General features: G+C 50.6%; 1 pseudogene; it reads left to right on the top strand.

Moving 5' to 3' along the window:
- The first annotated feature begins 10853 nt into the window (after positions 1-10853).
- On the top strand, positions 10854-24343 carry LOC128846142 (apoptosis-stimulating of p53 protein 2-like; annotated as a pseudogene).
- Positions 24344-25027: the final 684 nt, after the last annotated feature.

Below are 25027 nucleotides of genomic sequence, written 5' to 3'. Positions count from 1 at the left end.
AATCTCCTTTGTAGAATGAGGAAGCTCAAACAAGCAGCCTCCATGCAAAGCGCACACGTGTGGATATTGTTTTAATACAGGTATGACTGTGTTATGGATTAGGGTTAGGGTTAGGGTTAGAGGTGTGTGTGGCTGTCTTGCTGAATAGTGTGGTCTCATTATTCCCTTGTACTCCACTGTCTGTATCTGATTTCTCTTGTCTTAGATTTTCAGCTCTTTGAGGCAGAGACTGTCTTTTTGTTCGGGGTCTGTACAGCACCTAGCGCGGCGGGGTCATGGTTCATGACTGGCGTGAAGCTCCTGGTCACAGTTTACCTCTCTCCAGAGAGGCTCAGCAGCGGTGAATCATCTAACATACAGAGGGACACTTTGCTCTGAGCCTAACACATTTACTGTTCATTGCATAAAGCACAGATCATACAAAACAATGAACAGCTTAAACCGCAACATCTCTCACTGGGTCCCCTTCCCCTTGGGAATGCTGAGGAACCATTGTTGTCCAGGGAAACAGGGTTTTCTCCACCTTCTGGTCAGCCCCTCATGCTGCCCCTCACCGAGCTGCTGTAAACTTGCTGTCTCCTCTGCCCCACGTGTCCTCATCCTGTCTGGCCCCCTCTATTCTCGTTTGTTTCTTCATTTAACCCCCTCCAAGTCACCTTTGGTCTGTCTTTTCTGTAACTTCCCACTACTCCTACCTTCCTCCCTCCACTCAGGGGATAAGCTAATGTTGGTTTCTAAAGATGCAGATGCTCTTTTTAGCATTACCCTTGTGTGGTCAAAGTTCTGTCCTTCCCTGTAGTAGTTCCGGGGTGGGGTTCGTCCCTTCCTGGGGTGCCTGGGAGCCAGGCCGCCCCACTACAAAGCTAATAACAGTTCAGGACTCAGGCCCTTAGGCAGGGGCTGAGCACACAATAAACAGTTCAGAGCTCAGGCCCTTATGCAGGGAGTGAGCACGCAAGTAACAGCCCCGGCCCTGGGTCAGGGCGGGGCAGCAAACCAATAGTCAATCAGCAGCCCAGGCCTTGTAGCAGGGGCTGGGTCAATTTGTGTTAGCCCAGGCCCTAGGTCAGGGCGGGGCAGCCAACAAATAGTCTGTCAGAGGCCCAGGCCCCTTGGACAAGGAGGAGGAGAGACTGCCACCCGGCGTGGGGTGGCAGGGGGAACACAGGCCCACGCACTCCACTGTGTTCCAGCCCGGGGTCCTGTCAGCAGCAATCTGCTGCGCAGTCAGTGGGGATCCTGACCGCAACACACTGACATGGGTTTGGGGTCTGCTATCCCCGGGCCACTTCCCATCTCCTCCTCCATGGGTACCTGTTCTTCCTGAGTTCCGTCTGCTGGGTCGCAGATCATGGGCTCCTCCGGACCCCGAGCACCAGGTAGGTTTGTCACTCCCTCTGGGCCCTCGGCGGGGGGAAGCTCAGACCGCTCCTCAGGATACCGGGCTCTCGGCCGGCTCGGCCAGTCCCCCTCGGGATACCGGGCTCTCGGCCGGCTCGGCCAGTCCCCCTCGGGATACCGGGCTCTCGGCCGGCTCGGCCAGTCCCCCTCGGGATACCGGGCTCTCGGCCGGCTCGGCCAGTCCCCCTCGGGATACCGGGCTCTCGGCCGGCTCGGCCAGTCCCCCTCGGGATACCGGGCTCTCGGCCGGCTCGGCCAGTCCCCCTCGGGATACCGGGCTCTCGGCCGGCTCGGCCAGTCCCCCTCGGGATACCGGGCTCTCGGCCGGCTCGGCCAGTCCCCCTCGGGATACCGGGCTCTCGGCCGGCTCGGCCAGTCCCCCTCGGGATACCGGGCTCTCGGCCGGCTCGGCCAGTCCTCCTCGGGATACCGGGCTCTCGGCAGGCTCGGCCAGTCCTCCTCGGGATACCGGGCTCTTGGCAGGCTCAGGCCCGCGGGAGCTCGGGCACCAGCGTCTGTCCTCTCCCACTGCCGGCCAGCTACTGAGCGCTGGGGCCTGGCCTTTATACTTCCTGTCCCGCCCCTTGACTTCCGGTGGGGTGGGGACAGGCCACGGTGGCTCCGCCCACTCTGGCGGCTGTTCTGGCTCGTCCCTTCCAGGGGCGCCTGGGAGCCAGGCCGCCCCGCTACATTCCCTTATAATTTTTTTTTAAAGAATGAAAATCAATACAAAAATAAATTCCATTTCTGAGTAAATATTGAGGTTAATATGGGGGAGGGGGGACAGAAAAAACAACTAATAGAGAAATAAGAGTATTGCAAGTTAAAGCAGTTAAATGCTGTGGTTTATTCCATGAACTTTACATTAACAGTACAGAAACATATGCATGTTTTCGTGTGTGTATCTTCCACTACATCCCATTTACTCTTAGACTAATGTATTATTAACGTAAACACATCTATCTAATGTAATGTACTGGAGTTTAACACAGTGGCTCTCCAACTTCTTTACTGGTGACCCCTTTCACACAGCAAGTCTCTAACTGCGACCCCACCCCCTTATAAATTAAAAGCACTTTGTTATACATTTAACACCATTATAAATGCTGGAGGCAAAGCGGGGTTTGAGGTGGAGATTGACAGCTCACGATCCCCCATGTAATAACCTCGTGACCCCCTGAGGGGTCCTTACCCCCAGTTTGAGAACCCCAGCTTTAACATAATCAGTATTTTTGAGTGGTCCAAAATTAGGGTGAAAATTGGTTAAAAAAATAGCTTGGGGTAAATTTTCAGTAAAAATTGGTAAAAACTCAAAACGAAGGGCCTTTATATGTGATAGTGCTACTGTGTGTGTGTGTGGATGCATATCGTGTGGGGGGGCCTTTGTGTGAACCACCTTATATGGAATATGCTTGTGAGTGCCTCCTTTGTGTATTTCTGCATTGTGTGTGTCTCTCTGGGTGTCTCCTTGTGCCTGCCTGTGTATCAGTGTGTAACCAGGAAATGAATTCTTGGTTAGTGTTTGTGAGAGTTGTGATTTTCTGTGTAACAGACGGCTGAAGGGAGACCCTCAGCTGGGGTAAGTGAAAGTAGCTCCACTGTGGACAACTGAGTTGGGTGGTGAAAACGAGAGTGAGGCGCTAGCCCGATGTTCCAAATGTCTCCCTGATTGCTGCCCGTACCACTGATGTCCAGGTACAATGGTTCTCCACAGAGCTGCGCCTTCAACTGACTGATGCTAGATGCACCCCTGTCTGAGACATCCATGGGGCCATCTGCATCACTGGCAGCAAGTGTGTATTGCCTCGGTCTTGCAGCTCTGTCCAGCCGCTCTGGGAATCACTTGCTGGTCTCAGTCTAATCCACAGCAGCAACGGACCTGAATGAAGCTTCCTGGACTTCAGGATCTGAGACAAAAAACTCAGATCCGAACACCCCCAATAAACCTGGTGAGTCTCAGAATCCAGAACTGAATTTCACAGCCCTGGTCATTCAGCCCTGCCCTTAGTTGGACAAGCAGCCACATGTGGACCACACCAATTGGCCTCCTTCCTGGCAGGTTCAGATGCCGCATGAAGGGACAATAGACATGGAGTGTGAACAAACTTCTGGGTTCTGACCCATACAAATGAGCGCCTTGGGGCACTTATGGAGCACACTGCCTGATGTGGGTTGGGTCGGGGGGGGGGGGCGAGGCAGAGAGCATGCACGTGTATCCCCGCTGATCTACCTAATCATCTCTTTAACCAACTATCCATCCATCCAACTGTCCATCTGTATAATCATCTGTCCATCCATCTAATTGTCTTTCTTGCTGTCTGTCTATCAAGATGCCTGTCCATTTTCATAGAATCATAGACTTTAAGCTCAGAAGGGACCATTATGATCATCTAGTCTGACCTCCTGCACAATGCAGGCCACAGAATCTCACCCACCCACTCCTGTATCGAACCTGTGTCTGAGCCATTGAAGTCCTCAAATCATGGCTTAAAGACTTCAAGGTGCACAGAATCTTCCAGCAAGTGACCCGTGCCCCACACTGCAGAGGAAGGCAAAAAAACCCCAGGGCTTTTGCTAATGTGCCTTGGAGGAAAATTCCTTCCCAACCCCAAATATGGCGATCAGCTAAACCCTGAGCATGTGGGCAAGACTCACCAGCCAGACACCCAGGAAAGAATTTTCTGTAGTAACTCAGATCCCACCCTATGTAACATCCCATCACAAGCCATTGGGCATATTTACCACTAGTAGTCAAGACAATTAATTGCCAAAATTAGGCTATCCCATTATATCATCCCCTCCTTAAATTTATCAAGCTTAGACTTGAAGCCAGATATATCTTTTGCCCCCACTACTTCCCTTGGAAGGCTGTTCCAGAACTTCACTCCTCTTATGGTTAGAAACCTTCGTCTAATTTCAAGTCTAAACTTCCTGATAGCCAGTTTATATCCATTTGTTCTTGTGTCCACATTGGTACTGAGCTTAAATAATTCCTCTTCCTCCCTGATGTTTATCCCTCGGATATATTTATAGAGAGCAATCATATCTCACATCAGCCTTCTTTTGGTTAGGCTAAACAAGCCAAGCTCTTTGAGTCTCCTTTCATAAGATAGGTTTTTCATTCCTCGGATCATCCTAGTAGCCCTTCTCCGAACCTGTTCCAGTTTGAATTCATCCTTCTTAAACATGGGAGACCAGAACTGCACACAATATTCCAGATGAGGTCTCACCAGTGCCTTGTATAACGGTACTAACACCTCCTTATCTCTACTGGAAATACCTCGCCTGATGCATCCCAAGACCGCATTAGCTTTTTTCACGGCCATATCACATTGGCGCCTCATAGTCATCCTGTGATCAACCAATACTCTGAGGTCCTTCTCCGCCACTGTTACTTCCAACTGATGTTTCCCCAATTTATAACCAAAATTCTTGTTATTAATCCCTAAATGCATGACCTTTCACTTTTCACTATTAAATTCATCCTATTACTATTACTCCAGTTTACAAGGTCATCCAGATCTTCCTGTATGATATCCCGGTTCTTCTCTGTATTAGCAATACCTCCCAGCTTTGTGTCTTCCGCAAACTTTATTAGCACATTCCCACTTTTTGTGCCAAGGTCAGTAATAAAAAGATTAAATAAGATTGGTCCCAAAACCGATCCCTGAGGAACTCCACTAGTAACCTCCCTCCAGCCTGACAGTTCACCTTTCAATATGACCCGTTGTAGTCTCCCCTATAACCAGTTCCTTATCCACCATTCAATTTTCATATTGATCCCCATCTTTTCCAATTTAGCTAATAATTCCCCATGTGGAACCATATCAAATGCCCTACTGAAATTGAGGTAAATTAGATCCACTGCATTTTCTCCTCCTTCTGCTATTTATCCATCCAAGTCTCTACCCCTTGGTCTGGTTCATTGTCTGTCTACACTTCAGTGAATCTGCCTTCCAAGCTGTTCATCTGTCTAATCATCTCTCGGTCCACCTGGCTAAATGTGTTTACACTCTATCTATCTATCTATCTATCTATCTATCTATCTATCTATCACTAATGGATCCTTCCCTGTGGAAGTGGACTTCAGTGGGCAGGGGCTGCTGAGTGGGGACATGTCACAGCCACAGGCACTAAATTCAATTTACAGATATAACCTGATATTTGGTAACTAAGGAACATTCCTTCTCACTCTGTGTGCTGGTAATTTCACAGACAAAGCAGCTGTGAATTGGAGCTGGCAAGAGGCTGTCAGTGTGACTGTAACACTCTAAGGACAGCAGTGGGAAGGGGATAGACTGTAACAAGTGCTATCTTGGTGCCTGGTGGCTGATCAGAGAAGTGGCAATGAACGGTCTGTCCATGGGGCATAAGGTGCTTGACCTTAAGGATGCAGCTGATTCTACAGGTCTGATCACCGATTTGCTGTGACAGATCCCCAGTGTGAAGGAACCCAGATCAGTTTCATTTGGAACATGTTAATTTCACTGATGCTTTGCTTAGATAAAAATAATTCAAAAAATAATTTAGAAAATCCTGCTTCATTATGTGCTTGTTAAAACCACCCCAGTTAGCAACACACCTATTAAAAAGAAACCTCTCCAGTGAGCCACGCAGCACCTGTGACTCTAGAGAGATTTAAAGAAGGTCACAATGGTCATTAAAACTTCACGTGCCTTAATCAGCACTCAGGAATGTTAAACCCAGCCGAGACCTGGGCACTGCCTGGAGATTTAACAAACCTCTCAAGGTTCTGCCAGTGGCAGAAAAAGTTACTTGTTATTTTAATGGGTCCCGTCGAGGGCCATTAGACTGGAAACACTGTTGGTAAATGCAGGTTGCAGCGACAGTCCCATCGGGGCTGATTAGGAGAGAAAGTCAAAGGCACTGATTGAAGTTAGACAAAGGAAGGGATGAGTCTGTTCCTATGGCAAGTAGCCCCCAATGGTTGAAATGAAATGGACGAGCCCTTCACTCCCAGCCCCTGTGAACAGCGATCCCTTCCTTCATAAATTCCATCAGACCCCCCGAGAGCGAGGGAATGCAACGGGGAGGGATGGCTGCAATGAAACTGGCATGGAAACAGATCTGAGATTCCCACTTGGTTAGCCAAGCAGTGCAGCCCAGGTGTGGGGAGAAAGAGGCAATTTCAGATTTCTAGGCCTCAGGAACGGAGCTCAGCCAACGTACCTGGGTTGTGACAGGCCTTGCTGTGCTGCCCACGCACCCCAGCTGTGCCAGTGCCCCTCAGTCCGAGCCCACAGCCCCTTCCACTCTTCCATCTCTGGGTTCACACACGCACAGTTCTGTCATTGCCACGAGTCCCAGTCTGCAGCCCCTGCTATCCCAGCCCCGGGCTGCCCCACACCCATCTCTGCTGAAGTCCATTATTCCTAACACACAATCCCTCTGGTATCCCAGGGTTAGCTCCCTTCACAGCTTTGGTGAGATGCCTCAGTGCTGACTTACATCACTCCTACTATTCCTGTCCCCAAACTGTTCCCCAGCTCGGCCAATGCATCATAATAATGAGCTACAGCCCCCCCATCATTGCTGTCTGACCCCAAACACACCGCCTCCCGAGTTTGCCTCTTAGGGTACGTCTACACTACCCGCCGGATCTAGTGTAGACACAATAAAATCGATCCCCGATTGCTCTGCCGTCGACTCCGGAACTGCACCGCGGCGAGAGGCGGAAGCGGAGTCAATGGGAGAGCGGCAGCGGTTAACTCACCGCTGTCCTCACGGCCAGGGAAATCAACCTAAGATACGCCGACTTCAGCCTTGCTATTTGCGTAGCTGAAGTTGCATATCTTAGGTCGACCTCCCCCAGTGTAGACCTAGCCTTAATCTGGCCCTTTTCAGCCCTTTATTGGAAATGGCCTGATTTCCCTCAGGTGGGGACCCTTCTCTAGCCAGGGCTGGCTTGGCCCCCAGCTCTCCAGCCCAAGGGCACGCGACCCTGTCACAGGCAGGGATAGGCAGATATAGGTAACATGATGCAAACTGTATGTGTAGACAAGCCTTGCACATTTATTCCTTACTCTGGACACGAAGTGGACGGATAACGGGAGGTCTGACAACAGAGATGACAGAAAGAGAAGACTCAGTTTAGTTCTTTTATTGCACAATGCTCTCAGTGACAGACACGCAGTTATTAGGGTCTCATGGAACAATGTAAAATCTGAGAAGGAACTGGTGGGAAACATCCCCTGGGAGTGGAAGGAATTATCACACTAGTGGTTTGGCTGTAAATGGACAGGCTGGGTTTTCCCATAAGAGGCTGATGTTAGGCACCCAAATCCTATGGGCAGTGAATAAATGGAGATATCCCATCTCCTAGAACTGGAAGGGACCTTGAAAGGTCATTGAGTCCAGCCCCCTGCCTTCACTAGCAGGACCAAGAACTGATTTTGCCCCAGACTCCAAAGTGGTCCCCTCAAGGATTGAGCTCATAACCCTAGGTTGAGCAGGCCAATGCTCAAACCACTGAGCTATCCCTCCCCCCCAATGGAAGTTGAGCACCTAACACCCTTCAGTCCCATTGTCAATTACAACTGGACGTGGTGGAGCAGACAGGGCACTGGACTGGGACTCGGGAGAGATGGTTTCCTGCCACGAGCCCGCTGAGTGACTCTGGGCAGGTAACGTCACCTCGTTCTGCCTGACTTTCCCCAGCTATAGCATGAGGTTAAGGGTGAGGAGCTCGGGCTAAAATCACAAAGCTCCCACTTTAGGCACCCGAATCCCAGAGTCGGGCCCCCGGGATTCACAAACCCAGCTCGGCTGCTGGCAAACCCTGCAGGCACCCAAGTGTTTGCAGTAAACGGGCTGTAGGTGCCCCCGGACGTGCCTCTGCAGCCCCACCCCAGGCATCCGGACGCCGAGGCCCCGAAGTGACGCACAACCCTGGGGAAGGTGGGTGTTCCCCTGCCTGACTCCTCCAGGGCCCATCCCACAGGCCAGGTGCCCAGATACTTTGAAAAATCCCACTGGGCCCCCAAGTATCTGGAATCAACTGGCCCTAAATCGTGGCTGAAAAGTGGGCAAATACGAGTTCTGCGCTGGCGTCCTGTGGCCAAGGCCAGAGAGTTTCCTCTGGCTTTTCTCTTCCTTTGAAAAGCAGCCTGGGGATGAAATACACACTAGGAAACAAACGTTAATGGTACAATCACCTAACACTGGAATTCCAGGCAGATGTTGCAAGCCTATGTTTTAATAATGTAGGTATCATATATTTTTGTGTAGGTGTGCGTATGCGTATGTGTGTGTGTGTGTATGTGTGCATATGCATGCATGTGTGTGTATGTGTGTGTGTGCATATAAGTGTGTTTTTGTATGTGTGCATGTGTGTGTGTGTGTTTGCGTATGCGTGCATGCATATGGGTGCACGTGTGTATGTGTGTGCGTGCATGTATGCATGTGTGCATTTGTAAGTGTGTGCATATGTGTGTGTGTGCATGCATATATGTGTGTGTATGTGTGTGTGCATATGTGTGGGTTTGTGTGCATATGTGTGCATGTGTGTATATGTGCTTGCATTTGTGTATGTGTGCATGCGGGTGTGCGTATGCATGTGTGTGTGCGTCCATGTGTGCATGTGTGTCTGGGTAAGTGTGCATGGGCATAAGTGTGCGTGTGTATACACATATGCATGCATGTGTATGTGTATGTGTTCATGTATGCGTACGTGTGTGTGCGTGTGTGTGTGTGCGTGTGTGTATCTAGACGTCTCCCATCCTACAATGAACGGACGCTGAGCGTTCCTGCTGAGTAAATTTCACCTGCACCCTCTCACGGAGCACAATCGCGGGTCATTGTCTGAACTCTGAGCAGCCACAAGTTCAAGTCTCCCACCAGCCCAGTGAAACCCACCTGTGGAATCTGAGACAGGCCCTAACAAGACTGGGGTCCCAGGTTTTAAGAGGTCTCTCCATCTCCACTGTCTCCCAGGGCTGTCAGAGCATTGGTTCTCAACCAGGGCCATGTGTAGCTTGCGGGTTGTCAAGGCTGCTTCCCCACTTTGAACTTTAGGGTACAAATGTGGGGGCCTGCATGAAAACTTCTAAGCTTAACTACCAGCTTAGATCTGGTCCGCTGCCAACACTCCCAAATGATAATTCCCTTCCCTGGGTAGCCTTGAGAGACTCTTCACCAATTCCCTGGTGAATACAGATCCAAACCCCTTGGATCTTAAAACAAGGAAAAAATCAATCAGGTTCTTAAAAAGAAGGCTTTTAATTAAAGAAAAAGGTAAAAGTCATCTCTGTAAAATCAGGAGGGAAAATAACTTTACAGGGTAATCAAACTTAAAGAGCCCAGAGGAATCCCCTCTAGCCTTAGGTTCAAAGTTACAGCAAACAGAGATAAACACTTTAGCAAAAAGGTACATTTACAAGTTGAGAAAACAAAGATAAAAACTAACACGCCTTGCCTGGCTGTTTACTTACAGGTTTGAAATATGAGAGACTTGTTCAGAAAGATTTGAAGAGCCTGGATTGATGTCTGGTCCCTCTCAGTCCCAAGAGCGAACAATCCCCAAAACAAAGAGCACAAACAAAAGCCTTCCCCCCACCAAGATTTGAAAGTATCTTGTCCCCTTATTGGTCCTTTGGGTCAGGTGTCAGCCAGGTTACCTGAGCTTCTTAACCCTTTACAGGGAAAAGGATTTTGGAGTCTCTGGCCAGGAGGGATTTTATAGTATTGTACACAGGAGAGCTGTTACCCTTCCCTTTATAGTTATGACAGGGGTACATAAAGGTGTTCCAGGGGGTACATCAGCTCATCTAGAGATTTGCCTAGATTTACAACAGGTTACATAAAAAGCACTAGCAAAGTCTGTCCAAACTAAAATTTCATACAGACAACGACTTGTCTATACTGCTCTATAGACTATACACTGAAAGGTGAGAACAATATTTGTATTCTAATTTATTTATTTCATAATTTTATGGTAACAATGAGAAACTCGGCAGTTTTTCAGTAGCAGTGCGCTGTGATAGTTTTTGTATTTTTATGTCTGATTTTGTAAGCAAATAGTTTTTAAGTGAGGTGAAACTTGGGGATACGCAAGAGAAATCGGACTCCTGAAGGGGGTAAAGTCGCCTGGAAAGGTTGCGAGACACTGTGTAAGAGCAGGACATGAAGCCCAATGAAGCTCAGGGAAACACGACCTGGGACTACAGCAGGATTCGCTTCAGGCCCTACCCCAACCCATGTTATATCTATTTGAACCCAAGGAAATTGACAGGTTAGCGTGGTCCAAACATGAACTTTCTACAAGCTTTCCTCAGGGCCTCCTGGACCTCTTTGTTTCTCAGGCTGTAGATGAGGGGATTGACCAGGGAGTCAGGACTGTGTAGGCAACAGACAGAACTTTCTTGAAGTCGCTCAGGATGTCGGTGGTTGGGAACATATACACAGTCAGCAGAGTTGAATAATAAATGCTCACGATGATGAGGTGGGAGGAGCAGGTGGAAAAGGCCTTTCGTCTCCCAGTGGTGGATGGGATTCTCAGGATGGTGGCGATGATGCAGATGCAGGATATCAAGGTAAGCAGGAATGGGACCAGTGAGAAAAGCAAGCTGAGTGTGAAAGTCACCATTTCCATCAGGTGAGGGTCATTGCAGGAGAGTTTTACAAGGGGGATGAGATCACAAAAAAAAAAAAGGTCAATACAATTGGGCCCACAGAATATTAACTGAGATATCGACAACATATTTATGCTATTACCTAGGAATCCACCTATCCAACAGCCACCTGCGAGCTTCAGGTAAGACCTGTGACTCACACGGGTTGGATAGCGCATAGGATTGCATATGGCTAAATATCGATCATAAGACATCACTGATCAGAGAAGGCGTTCTGTAGCAATCAGAGAACCAACGAAATAAAATTGTGTGACACATCCATTGAATGAAATAGTCCTGTCCCCAGCCAGGGGACCAGCCATCATCCTGGGCAGGATGGTGGAGCTGTAGCAGGTCTCCAAGCAGGCCAAGTTCCCCAGGAAGAAGTACATGGGATTGTGAAGGTGCTGATCAGTCACAACTAGCACAACGATAAGGACGTTCTCTGCCACAGTCGTGATGTAGAGCAGAAGGTGAGAAAGTTTGCTTTGCGACTCCGGTAGTTTCTTAAGCAGATACTAGGAAGCGTTTTATCTTTATTTTTCTTGGAACAATTTCTGACTTTGATGCTTCATTGCTCATACTTTCTTGAAATTTGTCTTGTTGTAATTAATAAACTTGTTCTACTGTTTTATCTAATCCAGTGTTGAAGTGTCTAAGTAAGTGTGGTGTTATTGACATGAACTGTGATCGTATAGATCATTGTTGCAACCAGGGTACAATGGTTATAGTTTGCTGGTTATGGTTATGCTGTCTGTATGTGTGGGGGCTGGAGCAGCAGCCCCAAGTGATTGATACCTCCGATGTTGGGCCAGGGACTGAGCTGGGGTAAATGGACCTTAGATGAATTTCAGTGTAATACACCCTCTGGGGATCTGGCCCCATTGACTCCAGTGGAGCTATGGCCCATTGACACCACCTGGGGATCTCGCTCATTCACGGTCATGACTCTGAAACCAGCCCCCTGGTCCTGCTGTGTCCTTGGGGAGTGTTTTGAACTAACATTTGGAGGTTCTGCTGCAGCGCAGGGAGCTTAGCACACACGGGGAGTGACGGGACTGGGGAGGGTTTCCAGTCCCCAAACCCTGACCCCGTGTGATGGGTATTGACCCCACACTGGCACTAAGAGAGGTAACGGGAGCTGGAGGATGGGCCCAGACCAGTTGGAGATTGAGCTCAGCTGGGGAAGGGCTGGGCAGTGAGTAGAAAGGGAGGCAGCCCAGACGAGATGGGGGTGTGGGGAGAAGCTCTCCCATTTCTCTCTGGTCGCTGGAGGCTGGAGGGAAGGTCTGGAGAGAAGCGGCTGTGCGGACAGCCCAGTCAGCGTTGGTCTGTGCAAGAGCAAGATGACAACCCTGCAGAAGCTGGGGAGCGGTGAAGGGGCTGCACGGGGGATGGCGGGGGGGGGGGGAGAGAGATAGGGAATTATGTTGATTTGAGTTTAATTTATTGGACTCTGTTTAGCCCATAGGAGGCAGCTGGCTGGAGGGCCCATCACAGGAGCAGAAATCACTGCAGGGCCTGAGGAACTGTCGGCAGTGGTGCTATGCCAGGCCCTGCCACAAGGGGGAGCTCCAGCGGTGAGTCCCCTCTTCCCCACCCAGCCAGACTCTTGGCCTGGGGACAGACCGTTTTGCCAGAGTGAAATTTTCATGTCCCCTGATGAGAAAATCCATCATTTTCCGTTCATCGTGAACCTGCCGTCTAGAGACCAGCATTGAACCTCCTGCGGCTTTGCTCTCCGGTTCTGCGCTCTGAGCGTTGTGAGTTTCAAGCCTTCGTACGAGGCAGAGATTTCGATGAACCCAGTGACAAAGAGCTTTAGGGATTTTCTTTGTCTTCTCTTGCACGGCCCATAAACACCATGGGTGTAATTTTCCAAGCTTTGTGGACATTTTACAGTAAGAAAAAGCATAAAAGAGAACAGCAACCAAAGCCGGCTGGAAAGGTTAACTGAAGGCGGAGTAACTGTGTTATTCCCATCTCCATCCCACTGGCTCCCACTTCCCTCCCAGAGCTGGGATTAGAACAGAGGCTTCTGACTCTGAGCTCCCCTCTGCTCGAACCCATGAGACTCCTCCCCACTCCCAGAGTCCAGAATAGAGCCCAGGAGACCTGGTTCCCAGTCCCCCTGCTGGCTGCCTCAAAAGAACAAAAGGGAGGACCAGAGACAACTCTTCATCATGAACCTTCAGTCAAACCAATGGAGTGTCACGGAGATGAAGGGTGCCAGAGAATGTCACTGTTCTCCTAGAGCCCCTGTGGGCTCTGCCTGTGGGCCTCTTGCAATCCCCGGAAGACAGTAGCACAAAGAGCAGTGAAGGGTCACCAACTCTTGGGGCTCCATTTCCCACAATGTCCTGCCTTGTGAGCTGTGATCTACTCCAATCTCTCGTGCTCAGCAAGACTGGGTGACCCCAACCATGTTCACTGCATTGCCCTGGGGGTGCCGTGGGTGGCACAGGGAGCAAGGCAGGGGATTAGCAGGGGGTGCTCCCCCCTGCCAGGCAGTGCTGGCTGCTATGCCCTGTGCAGTACCGGGGGGGTGGGGGCTGTGCTTCAGGAAGGGGCGTGAGTGTCTCCTTAGGGTGCATTGTTCTGCTGGACTTGTCACCTTGTGAAAGGTGTGCAGAGAAGCTAATAACATGCAGTGTCATGAAATACCCACTGTCTTTTCACATGTGTAATTCTTGTCCCCAAAATTCCCACCTCCTCTTCCACGGGGCACAGAAATCTCATTCTGCTGAGCTCATGGATAAAGGTCTGCACTTTTGTACAACAGCTCCGGTGTCCTACACGGCGGGGGTTGGATGGGTCAATGTTGGCTGGGATCGCTGCTCACTGACATGGCAGAAAAGCTGCTATCCCCCACAGGAGAGGGGCTGAATGGAAGCGCTGGGTGTCATGTTTTGGGGTTTGATCCAAAATCACTTGCCCTGTAACCCTGGTGCCCTGAAATGCTCGGCTGCTGCAGCTCCGTGTCTGCACATTCCCGGCCAGCAGACAAACATTTACTGAGTGTCTGCGATCAACAGCCCTGGTTTAGCAACACCAACTCCAGCAGCCTGCTTGGTACATCCCGCCATGCCCTGGTCCCCAGCAGCCTCGGTTACTGCTAGGAAAGGAACCCCACACACACCCCGGTCTGCATTTCCCTCAAACCACCTGCCCTGAAATGTCCAGCCCTCTCCTGCAGCATCCAGAGAAATAATAGTGGTCACTTGCTCCATTTAAGAGACAAACTTCAGCTGCTCGCCACGTTAACTGGAGTTACCAGTGACTTGAATTCAAACCCAGCCCTGGGTTGGTTTAGATTAGAATAAACCAAGTTTATTAACAAAAGGCCATGGGTTAAGAGATTCCAAATAAAAAGAAACCCAGTTAGAGATGGTTACAAGTAAATCAAAGGGAAAACACACAGCTGAAAGGCTAAAACTCAAGGTAGCAAGGCACGGTCTGTGTTGAAGGTGATTTCACTTTCCAATTACTCTTGGTCTGGCCTGGTTCTTGATCCTGACCTTCCTGGGAAGTGTGAGGTGCTGGTTTCCCTTGTTGTCTTAGGGGGAAGAGAATTTGGGGGTTCACTGCCCCTCTCTCTGTAGTTCAGGAGAACGTCTCTCTTTGTTCATTGACACTGCTTCAGGAAGGAAGGTCTCCTGGGGGTGCCTTCTCCCGCCCGGTTGATAGCTGAGTCCTCACCTCCTGTCCATGGTGGCCATATACATCCTAATTCTCTTGTTACTGGCAACCCGGATTAATTTCTATTCAAGCCCTGGGCAGACCTGGGTCTCCTTTGTTCAAATACAGACTCACAGAGGTCAGTCATATCTCCACCTGCAGCGTTCTCACCTGTGCTTCACAGTGATATTATTGACCAGTGTGGTGGGATTTTCAAATGATAACTCACAAGGCAGAGTTTGTATAGGTCACTGCAGCTGTGTGTAGGGTGTGAATACAGGGGTGTGTGGGTTCACACCGGGCAAGCAAACCCTGTGCACAGGGGTTGTGAAGCTGTGAAACAGCAGCTGTGCCCCAACCCAGATATAGCTGCATTTTGGTTGGTTGCTGAAGGGTTCATGGTGCCTAAAACCCTTTCAAACCCTGTGGATGTTTCTCAGATCTCACTCTTGGACTTTTCACCAGAACCTCCCCATCCAGGCTGTAATTGAAGGGGAGAGATTGCAGATCAAACGGGTCACCTTGTGGAGAGAATCCAAGGCACAGAATGAAGGGCCCCCTTCACAGAGGAAGCCAGTTACCTGGATCTAGAAGCAGCAGTGGGAGCCGAGGAAAATGAGACCATTGATGAGGAAGTAGGGGCCACCTACTGCCAGCTCCCGGACCTGAGGAGGCGGAAGCTTCGAGTTTCAGAGAGACGAGAAGCTCAAATGGAACCAGCAGGTTAACGTCCCTGCTGAGCGTGATGCACATGATGCCCGTGTGTCTGTGCCTCTAAGACTTGTGACAAACTCCCCTGGATCTCAGGAGCCATCCAGCTGAGATGTGAAACCCATGTGAAATTGAGGGAGGAACCTCCACAAAGTGAGTAGGATGGGGAGCTAGGTGAACAAAGTCCCTAACATACACAAACCACCCCATTCTCTCTGCCCAGTGCAGCCTCCCCCAGGCTGGTGGAGAGGGGCTGGCTCTTTCCAGCTGGGCTCTCCTGGTCAAACGGGCATATCCAGTACATGCAGGAGCATGACCCAGAGCCCCCCGGCCCTGTGACATTCAGGGTATGAGGGAAGCTACCCCCAGATAGCCCGCGGCTGACATGCTCAATGCCCCCACCACGTTGTATTAGAATCTTGCATCTTTGTGACCCCAGGGGGTGCCCAGCATGTGAGGGGAACAGGATCTCCAGAGAGGTACCCAGGGAGACCAGGTCTCAGGGAGAGGAACAGAGTTACAGGAGGGTTTGGAAAAAGAGGGATCAGGGTTATTTACAGAAGAATGTCACACCCGGCCGGGATCTCTGGAAGGCCTGGGCGGTGAGGGGCAGATGTTACCAGGTTACATTCATCTCAGGAATTAGAGTGAGTTGGAGACTTCTCTGTGGGAAACTCCCTGCACCCCTGTACCACACTGAACCCCAATGCTGCACTGTGCCCACATCTTACCCAGATGGAGGCAGGGCCTCCCGGTGTGGGATCTGCTGGCTGGAATAGGTTTCCCAGTGCACAGCAGGGCTAAGGGGCAGCTGGTCCCTGTCTCACGTGTGAGCATCAGCCGGTCACTCCACTGGGACCGGGGACCTCTTTGCAGATCAGATCCCTGCTTTCAGAGAAGAATTTGGATCTTATGGTGCTTTCACCCCAGGGGCCCGAGCACCTCAGGGTGCACCTTTGTCTCCCATAGACATGGGCAGTACGTGATCCTGGTGTATTGGTTATGGAAGGGGGACGGGGTGACAAGAGAAACTGATCTGTCTCCTGGTGATAATCATGAAAGAAGCAGCAGGACTGGGTCCTCTGTGAGTCAGGAGAACAGGGCTGCGAGCTCTCCACAGCAGTGCCCAGGGCTGTGATCTTGCCCCACAGCAGTGCCCAGGGCTGGGAGCTCTCCACAGCAGTGCCCTCTTAGTGCCAAACTTTAGTGATCAGCTGGGACCCTCTCCCCACACAGCATGTCGGATACCAGGGCCTGACACTGACCAGAAAGGGGGGAGATTTGGGGTTTGTTTCAATAAGCATGTGAAGGCTGCTTCCCCACTCTGAACTTTAGGGTACAAAAGTGGGGGCCTGCATGAAAACTTCTAAGCTTAACTACCAGCTTAGATCTGGTCCGCTGCCACCACTCCCAAATGCTAATTCCCTTCCCTGGGTAGCCTTGAGAGACTCTTCACCAATTCCCTTGTGAATACAGATCCAAACCCCTTGGATCTTAAAACAAGGAGAAATTAACCATCCCGCTCCTTTCTCCCACCAACTCCTGGTGGATCAAGATCCAACCCCCTTGGATCTAAAAACAAGGAAAAATCAATCAGGTTCTTAAAAAGAAGGTTTTTAATTAAAGAAAAAGGTAAAAATCATCTCTGTAAAATCAGGAGGGAAAATAACTTTACAGGGTAATCAAACTTAAAGAGCCCAGAGGAATCCCCTCTAGCCTTAGGTTCAAAGTTACAGCAAACAGAGATAAACACTCTAGCAAAAAGGTACATTTACAAGTTCAGAAAACAAAGATAAAAACTAACACACCTTGCCTGGCTGTTTACTTATAAGTTTGAAATATGAAAGACTTGTTCAGAAAGATTTGGAGAACCTGGATTGATGTCTGGTCCCTCTCGGTCCCAAGATCGAACCACCCCCAAAACAAAAAGCACAACAAAAGCCTTTCCCACACCAAGATTTGAAAGTATCATGTCCTCTTATTGATCCTTTGGGTCAGATGTCAGCCAGGTTACCTGAGCTTCTTAACCCTTTACAGGGAAAAGGATTTTGGAGTTTCTGGCCAGGAGGGATTTTATAGTATTGTACACAAGAGGGCTGTTACCCTTCCCTTTATAGTTATGACACGCCCCACCCAAATCACAGATAGTGTTGGACAGCCGGTTCCACAGTGGCTGTGATTTCTTCCTGGAGCTCTCGGAGAAAACAGAGTTAATAAGACACATGCACCTTTAGACATACTACTGATTATATAAAAACTAACAATATGTTTCACTTTCCAAGAACAATGTTTAACCAGTTGATTCTGGGAAATTTTCCCAGGAAAGTGCATCAGCCACTTTGTTAGAAGCTCCCGAAATGTGTTGTATTTCAAAATCAAAATCTTGGAGAGCTAAACTCCACCGAAGAAGTTTTTTGTTATTCCCCTTGGCGGTATGAAGCCACTGTAGCGCAGCATGGTCTGTTTGTAGTTGGAAACGCTGTCCCCAAACGTACGGGCTTAGCTTTTCCAGCGTGTACACAGTGGCATAGCATTCCTTTTCGCTGATTGACCAGTGGCTTTCCCTCTCAGACAGTTTCTTGCTGAGAAACACAACAGGATGAAATTCTTGATCCAGTCCTTCCTGCATTAAAACTGCTCCCACGGCCCGCTCGGACGCATCTGTGGTTACTAGGAACGGTTTGTCAAAGTCTGGGGCCCTTAGCACATGGTCAGACATGAGTGTCGCCTTAAGCTGGTTAAAGGCCTTTTGACACTCATCAGTCCACTGCACTGCATTTGGCTGTTTCTTTCTGGTTAGGTCTGTCATTGGGGCGGCGATTTGGTTGTAGTGTGGTACAAATCGCCCATAATATCCGGCCAAGCCTAAGAAGGATTGGACCTGTTTCTTTGACTTTGGAACCGGACACTTTTGGATAGCAATCACTTTGGCCTGTAGGGGATTTATAGTTCCTTGACCCACCTGGTGCCTCAGGTAAGTCACTCTGTTTTGGCCTATTTGACACTTTTTAGCCTTAACAGTAGGTCTTGCCTGCCTGATGCGCTCAAAGACTTTTCCCAGGTGCTCCAGGTGTTCTGCCCATGAATCAGAAAAAATGGCCACATCATCGAGGTAGGCAACTGCAGATTCTCCCAATCCTGCTAGGAGACCATCTACAAGTCTTTGGAAGATGGCGGGTGCATTTCGCAGCCCGAAAGGGAGTACATTAAATTCATACACCCCTGCGTGGGTGAAGAAGGCTGACCTTTCCTTGGCGGGTTCATCTAGTAGTACTTGCCAGTACCCCTTGGTTAAGTCTAAGGTAGAGATGAATTGGGCATGTCCCAATTTCTCCAATAGCTCATCTGTGCGTGGCATTGGATAGTTGTCAGGACGAGTTACAGCATTTAGCTTACGGTAGTCCACGCAAAAGCGTATTTCCCCATCTGGTTTGGGAACTAGAACCACTGCAGATGCCCATGCACTCTTAGAGGGGTGGATTATACCCATCTGTAGCATGTCCTGGATCTCCCTGTTTATAGCAGTTTGGGCATGAGGTGACTCCCGGTAGGGTGGGGTTCTAATTGGGTGAGCATTACCTGTGTCAATGGAGTGGTATGCCCGTTCCTTCCATCCTGGGGTGGCTGAGAACATTGGCGCAAAGCTTGTGCACAGCTTCTTGATCTGCTGCCGCTGCAGACGTCCAAGGGTCGTGGAGAGGTTCACCTCTTTCATGCCACCATTACTTTTTCCTTCACAGTAGACACCTTCAGGCCACTCCACGTTATCTGTTTCCTGGCTGTAAACTGGGAAACCTTTAATTCTCTGGAATAGAAGGGCTTAAGAGAATTAACATGGTATACCTAGGCTTTATGTTGGAGGTGGGGGATGCTATGAGATAGTTAACAGCTCCTAGGCGCACCTGGACCATGAATGGTCCTTCCCACGACACTTCCATTTTATGGGCCTGGAGCGCCTTTAAGACCATGACTTGGTCTCCTACTTTGAAGGACCGTTCTCTGGAATGTTTATCATACCAGGCCTTTTGCTCTTCCTGAGCATCCTTGAGGTTTTCTTTAGCAAGAGCTAAAGAGTGTCGGAGGTTGCTTTGTAGGTTGCTTACAAAGACTAGAATATTAGTTCCCGGAGAAGGCGTAAACCACTACCATTGCTGCTTCACCAACTGTAATGACCCCTTAACCTCGCAGCCATACACAAGTTCAAATGGTGAAAACCCTAAACTGGGATGTGGTACAGCCCTGTAGGCAAAAAGCAACTGCTGCAACACTAGGTCCCAATCATTGGAGTGTTCATTTACAAATTTACGTATCATGGTCCCCAAAGTTCCATTAAACCTCTCCACCAGACCATTGGTTCGATGGTGGAAAGGGGTGGCACCCAAGTGATTCACTCCATGAACTTCCCACAGGTTTTCCATGGTCCCTGCCAGGAAATTAGTTCCCGAATCTGTAAGGATGTCGGAGGGCCAACCTACCCTGGCAAAAATGTCTGTTAATGCCTGGCACACACTTTTAGCCCTGGTGTTGCTTAAGGGTACTGCTTCCGGCCATTGGGTAGCAAAATCCATGAAAGTCAGTACGTACTGCTTTCCTCTGGGTGTCTTCTTTGGGAAAGGACACAGAATATCCACAGCGACGCGCTGAAATGGGACCTCAATTATGGGTAGTGGCTGGAGAGGGGCTTTGACCTGGTCTTGGGGCTTTCCCACTCATTGGCACACCTCACAAGACCAGACATAATTAGCAATGTCCTTGCCCATTCCCTCCCAGTGGAAGGACTTCCCCAACCGGTCTTTGGTTCTGTTCACCCCAGAATGGCCCCTGGGATGATCATGGGCTAAGCTCAAGAACTTTACCCGATACTTAGTGGGAACTACCAACTGTCTTTGAGGATGCCAGTCTTCCTGTTGTCCACCAGAAAGAGTCTCCTTGTATAAAAGTCCTTGTTCTACAACAAACCGGGATCGGTTAGAAGAGCTGAGAAGAGGTGGGGTTCTCCGTGCCGCCGCCCAAGCTTTCTGAAGGCTGTCATCTGCTTCCTACTCAGCCTGGAACTGTTCCCTTGATGCTGGAGACATCAGTTCCTCCTTGGACTGTGGACTGGGGCTTGGTCCCTCTGGAAGCGATGCAGGTGCTGGGGCTGTTTCCGTTGACTGTGAACCGCTGTCCGCTGGTGCACTATGTTGTATTTCAGGCTCTGGCTGAGCCTCTTGGGTAGGGTTATCTGCTGCTTCTGCCAGGTCAGGCTCGCTGGTGCCCTCTGGCGTTGGAGTTGTAGACGGGTTTGCAAGCGCTGGACTCAGTGCTGGCAATGGTTCTGGTGCTGGTTGTGTTGCCAGTTCCGGCTCTGGGACTGGCTTTGGCTGGGTCTCTGGGATTGGATCCACTATGGCTGTTGCAGTCGTTGGCAGGGGATCCGGTTCCACCGCCTTTGTCTGGTCTCTGGGGCTGGTGTGGGCAGGGCAGGGGGTGCAGGGGCTGGAGGCAGGGCAGAGGGTGCAGCAGGGGCTAGCTGCAGGTAGGGCAGGGGCCCCCCTGCTTCTACCACCCTGGCCCTTTAGATAGCTGCCGGAGTCCCTGGGAAGGACCTAGGCAGCAGAGGGAGCTGGAGCCCCAGCACTTTAAAAAGCTTCCGTCAGCTGTGGACCGGCCCCATTGCAACCCCCCGCCCCATGGCATTACTCCCCCTCCCCCCTTGCAACCCCCCGCCCCATGGCATGACTCCCCTTTCCCCCATTGCAACCCCCCGCCCCATGGCATGAGTCCCCCTCACCCTATTGCAACCCCCTGCCCCATGGCATGACTCCCCCTCACCCTATTGCAACCCCCCGCCCCATGGCATGACTCCCCCTCCCCCCTTGCAACCCCTTGCCCCATGGCATGACTCCCCCTCCCCCCATTGCAACCCCCCGCCCCATGGCATGAGTTCCCCTCACCCTATTGCAACCCCCGGCCCCATGGCATGACTCCCCCTCACCCTATTGCAACCCCCCGCCCCATGGCATGACTCCCCCTCCCCCCTTGCAACCCCCTGCCCCATGGCATGACTCCACCTCGCCCCATTGCAACCCCCCACCCATGACATGACTCCACCTCACCCCATTGTAAACCCCCACCCCATGGCATGACTCCCCCTCGCCCCACTGCAACCCCCGGCCCCATGGCATGACTCCCCCTTGCCCTACTGCAATCCCCGGCCCCATGACAGCCCCTCATCTGCAACCCCCCGCCCCATGGCATGACTCCACCTCGCCCCATTGTAAACCCCCACCCCATGGCATGACTCCCCCTCACCCCACTGCAACCCCCGGCCCCATGGCATAACTCCCCCTCCCCCCATTGCAACCCCCCACCCGATGGCATGACTTCCGCTCCCCCATTGCAACCCCCCACCCCATGGCATGACTCCTCCTGCCCCCATTGCAACGCCCCACCCCATGGCATGACTCCCCCTCGCTCCTCTGCCACTCCCCTTCCTCCCATTGCAGCCCCCGGCCCCATTGCATGATTCCCCCTCGCCCCACTGCAACCCCCGGCCCCATGGCATGACTCCCCCTTGCCCCACTGCAACCCCCTGCCCCTTGGCATGACTCCCCTTCACCCTATTGCAACCCCCCACCCCATGGCATTACACCCCCTTCCCCCATTGCAAGCACCGGCCCCATGGCATGACTCCTGCTCCCCCACCACTGGCCCCATGGCATGACTCCGCCTCGCTCCTCTGCAACCCCCCCTGCTTCCCACTGCATGACTCCGCCTCCCACCACTGCAGGGGCTGGCTGCAGGCAGGGGCTGGTGCAGGCAGGGCAGGGGATGCAGCAGGGGCTGGCTGCAGGCAGGAGGTGCGGACTGGCTGCAGGCAGGGGCTGGCTGGAGACAGGGGCTGGTGCGGGCAGGGGGTGTGGGGCTGGAAGCAGGCAGGGGCTGGCTGCGGGTAGGAAAAGGTGTGCGGGGCTGTTGGGGTCACTAGGCCTACCTGAGCCAAAGTTCTTCCATGTTTAAACTCTGTCCTTCCATGTTTAACTCTAATCGGCCTTAGAAACCAAGGACAGGAATTGGAATGTGTAAACAGTCAGTTAGCAATTACGACCTTGCTCAGACCAGGTACCAAACGATAACGATGAGGTTTGCATGTTTCTAGCTGGGGAAGGGGTAATAAACTCAGGGTAAACAGAACCAAATAACTGTTTAGAGGAGTGTTACTAACAAGCTAGATTTATAGCCCTAGAATGATTTAATTGCTTAAATGTATAAACATGCCTTCGGTAGAGAGGGGAGGGGGAGTATGGGGGGGTGGTAGAGACGGGGAGGGAGCGGGGGCTTAGTTGTAAAATGTATAAGAAGAGAGAAACTGTTTTTGCTGGTGTGCTTGATTTGAGACTTGCCTGTCTCCTTGCATCACTTTGAGATCTCAAATAAACTTTGATTGTTTCTCCACCCCGGTATGTTTATTGGCGCGAAGCACACCGGGCAACGAACCCCACTGTTGCTGTCCTCGCACCCCCTGCCTGCCGCCAGCCCCTGCTGCACCTCCTGCCCTGCTTTCAGCCTCGCACCCCCTTTCCTGCCCGCAGCCAGCCCCGTCTCCAGCCAGCCCCTCACCCCTTGTCCTGCCCACAGCCAGCCCTGCACCCCTTGCCCTACCCGCAGCCAGCCCCACACCCCTTGCCCTGCCTCCAGGCAGACCCTACCTCAAATCAGCCCCTGCCCTGCCCCTGCCCTGCCTCCAGCAAGCAATATATGTAATATATCATTTTGATTTTATTTATATAGTTATGGAAAGTAAATAATACATGGAAGAAATGAAAGGGGGTTTTTTACATTTTTTTTTACTCATCCCTGTCAGGGCGCCGCCTAAAATGTTCAAATTGGACCCCGCACTTCCTAAAGCCAGCCCTGCATACAGTAATGGCAAAGTTCTTGGTTCAGGCTTGTAGCAGTGATAGAAGCACAGATCAGAATGAAGTGCCTCTACCTTCAGCAGGGCTAGATAGCGTGCCTGAGGAAACATCAGACAGTGATGATACAGTCTGAAATGGAAGAACCAAGTCTAGAGTCAGCAGAACCACTGGAAGTTTACATGGAGGAATATCCTCCATACCCACCACCACCTTACCCACAAGGAGAACCAGAGGGACTGGGAGAGGACTCCTTCAGCATGCGACCCCCTGAAGTCACTGGACAGTTTTCCTTATCTCCTGGGAAGAGGACGAACTTACGTAAAACTGGCTCAGAGAGGATTGCCCATGGAATGAGAGTGAAATTCAACCCCCTTGCATTGCTTTTAGATTCATCTTTGGAGGGAGAATTTGACCTTGTGCAGAGAATCATTTATGAGGTTGAAGATCCCAGCCTGCCCAATGCTGAAGGAATGACAGCACTTCACAATGCCGTGTGTGCTGGTCACACCGAGATTGTAAAGTTTCTGGTACAGTTTGGTGTGAATGTTAACGCTGCAGATAGTGATGGATGGACCCCTTTACACTGCGCGGCATCTTGCAATAACGTCCAGGTGTGCAAATTCCTAGTGGAATCAGGTGCTGCTGTGTTTGCTATGACCTACAGTGACATGCAGACAGCTGCAGACAAATGTGAAGAAATGGAAGAAGGCTACACCCAGTGCTCTCAGTTTCTGTGCGGAGTGCAGGAGAACATGGGGATAATGAACAAAGGAGTGATCTACGCACTCTGGGATTATGAAGCACAGAATGACGATGAGTTGTCCATGAAAGAAGGAGACTGCATGACAATACTACGCCGGGAAGATGAAGATGAAACTGAGTGGTGGTGGGCACGGCTAAGTGACAAGGAAGGATATATATCACACAACCTGCTGGGGCTGTACCCAAGGATTAAACCAAGACAAAGAAGCTTGGCATGAAATTGCACAGAATCCCGAGTTATGAAGTTCTAATCAAGGGTGATTTATCACTTCTCTAAAAGAAATCATTTTGTGTTAGTTCCAATTTCATGAGACTTATTTTAATAACAATGTAACTTGAAAGCAATGAAGAATGTGCTTGAAAACAAATGAAGGATCAATGGATTCACAAATGGAGGAGGGCATTCCATAAGCTGAAATGCTGCTTACAAGTAAATGGCATTGTGCTACATCTGGCCTAAGCAAGCCTGACGTTCAACTAGTGCCCTCTGCTTTTCTAAACTGCAGGTTCAAATCAAGTCTTTGGAGCACATCCACAGCTGGGATGGGTCATTCAGTCCTTTGTATAGAGCTTCCTTTTTTAGCCAAGTCCCTCCAGAGGTATGAAGCAGGATTGAAGACAAGATGGAGACAAGGCATCAGCCTTTTATAGTCTCTTGCCCTGTGGTCTTTGCTTTCTTTGTCCCAAGGACACTCTCTCCAGCATGTGGCATAGAAAAACCTTAGAGTTCTGTCCAGAGGCAGGTCCCTGCATGCCTTGCTGAGTCACAAGGTGTATCTACCTTCTCTCAATGGGTCAATTGTATAGCTCATGGTCCTTAGAGGGCCATCAAGCAGGCTAGGCAGAACTAACACCAACTTGTCTGGGGTGTTCCCCGGAAACATAGCACAAGTTTGAAATACAGACAGTATAGAGCCAATATTCAGAACGTCAACTACAAAACTG

This window comes from Malaclemys terrapin, chromosome 12, assembly GCF_027887155.1.
Source record: "Malaclemys terrapin pileata isolate rMalTer1 chromosome 12, rMalTer1.hap1, whole genome shotgun sequence".
Taxonomy (NCBI): domain Eukaryota; kingdom Metazoa; phylum Chordata; order Testudines; family Emydidae; genus Malaclemys; species Malaclemys terrapin.
The sequence above is the reverse complement of the archived record's forward strand: the minus strand, read 5'-3'. Positions and strand labels throughout refer to the sequence as shown.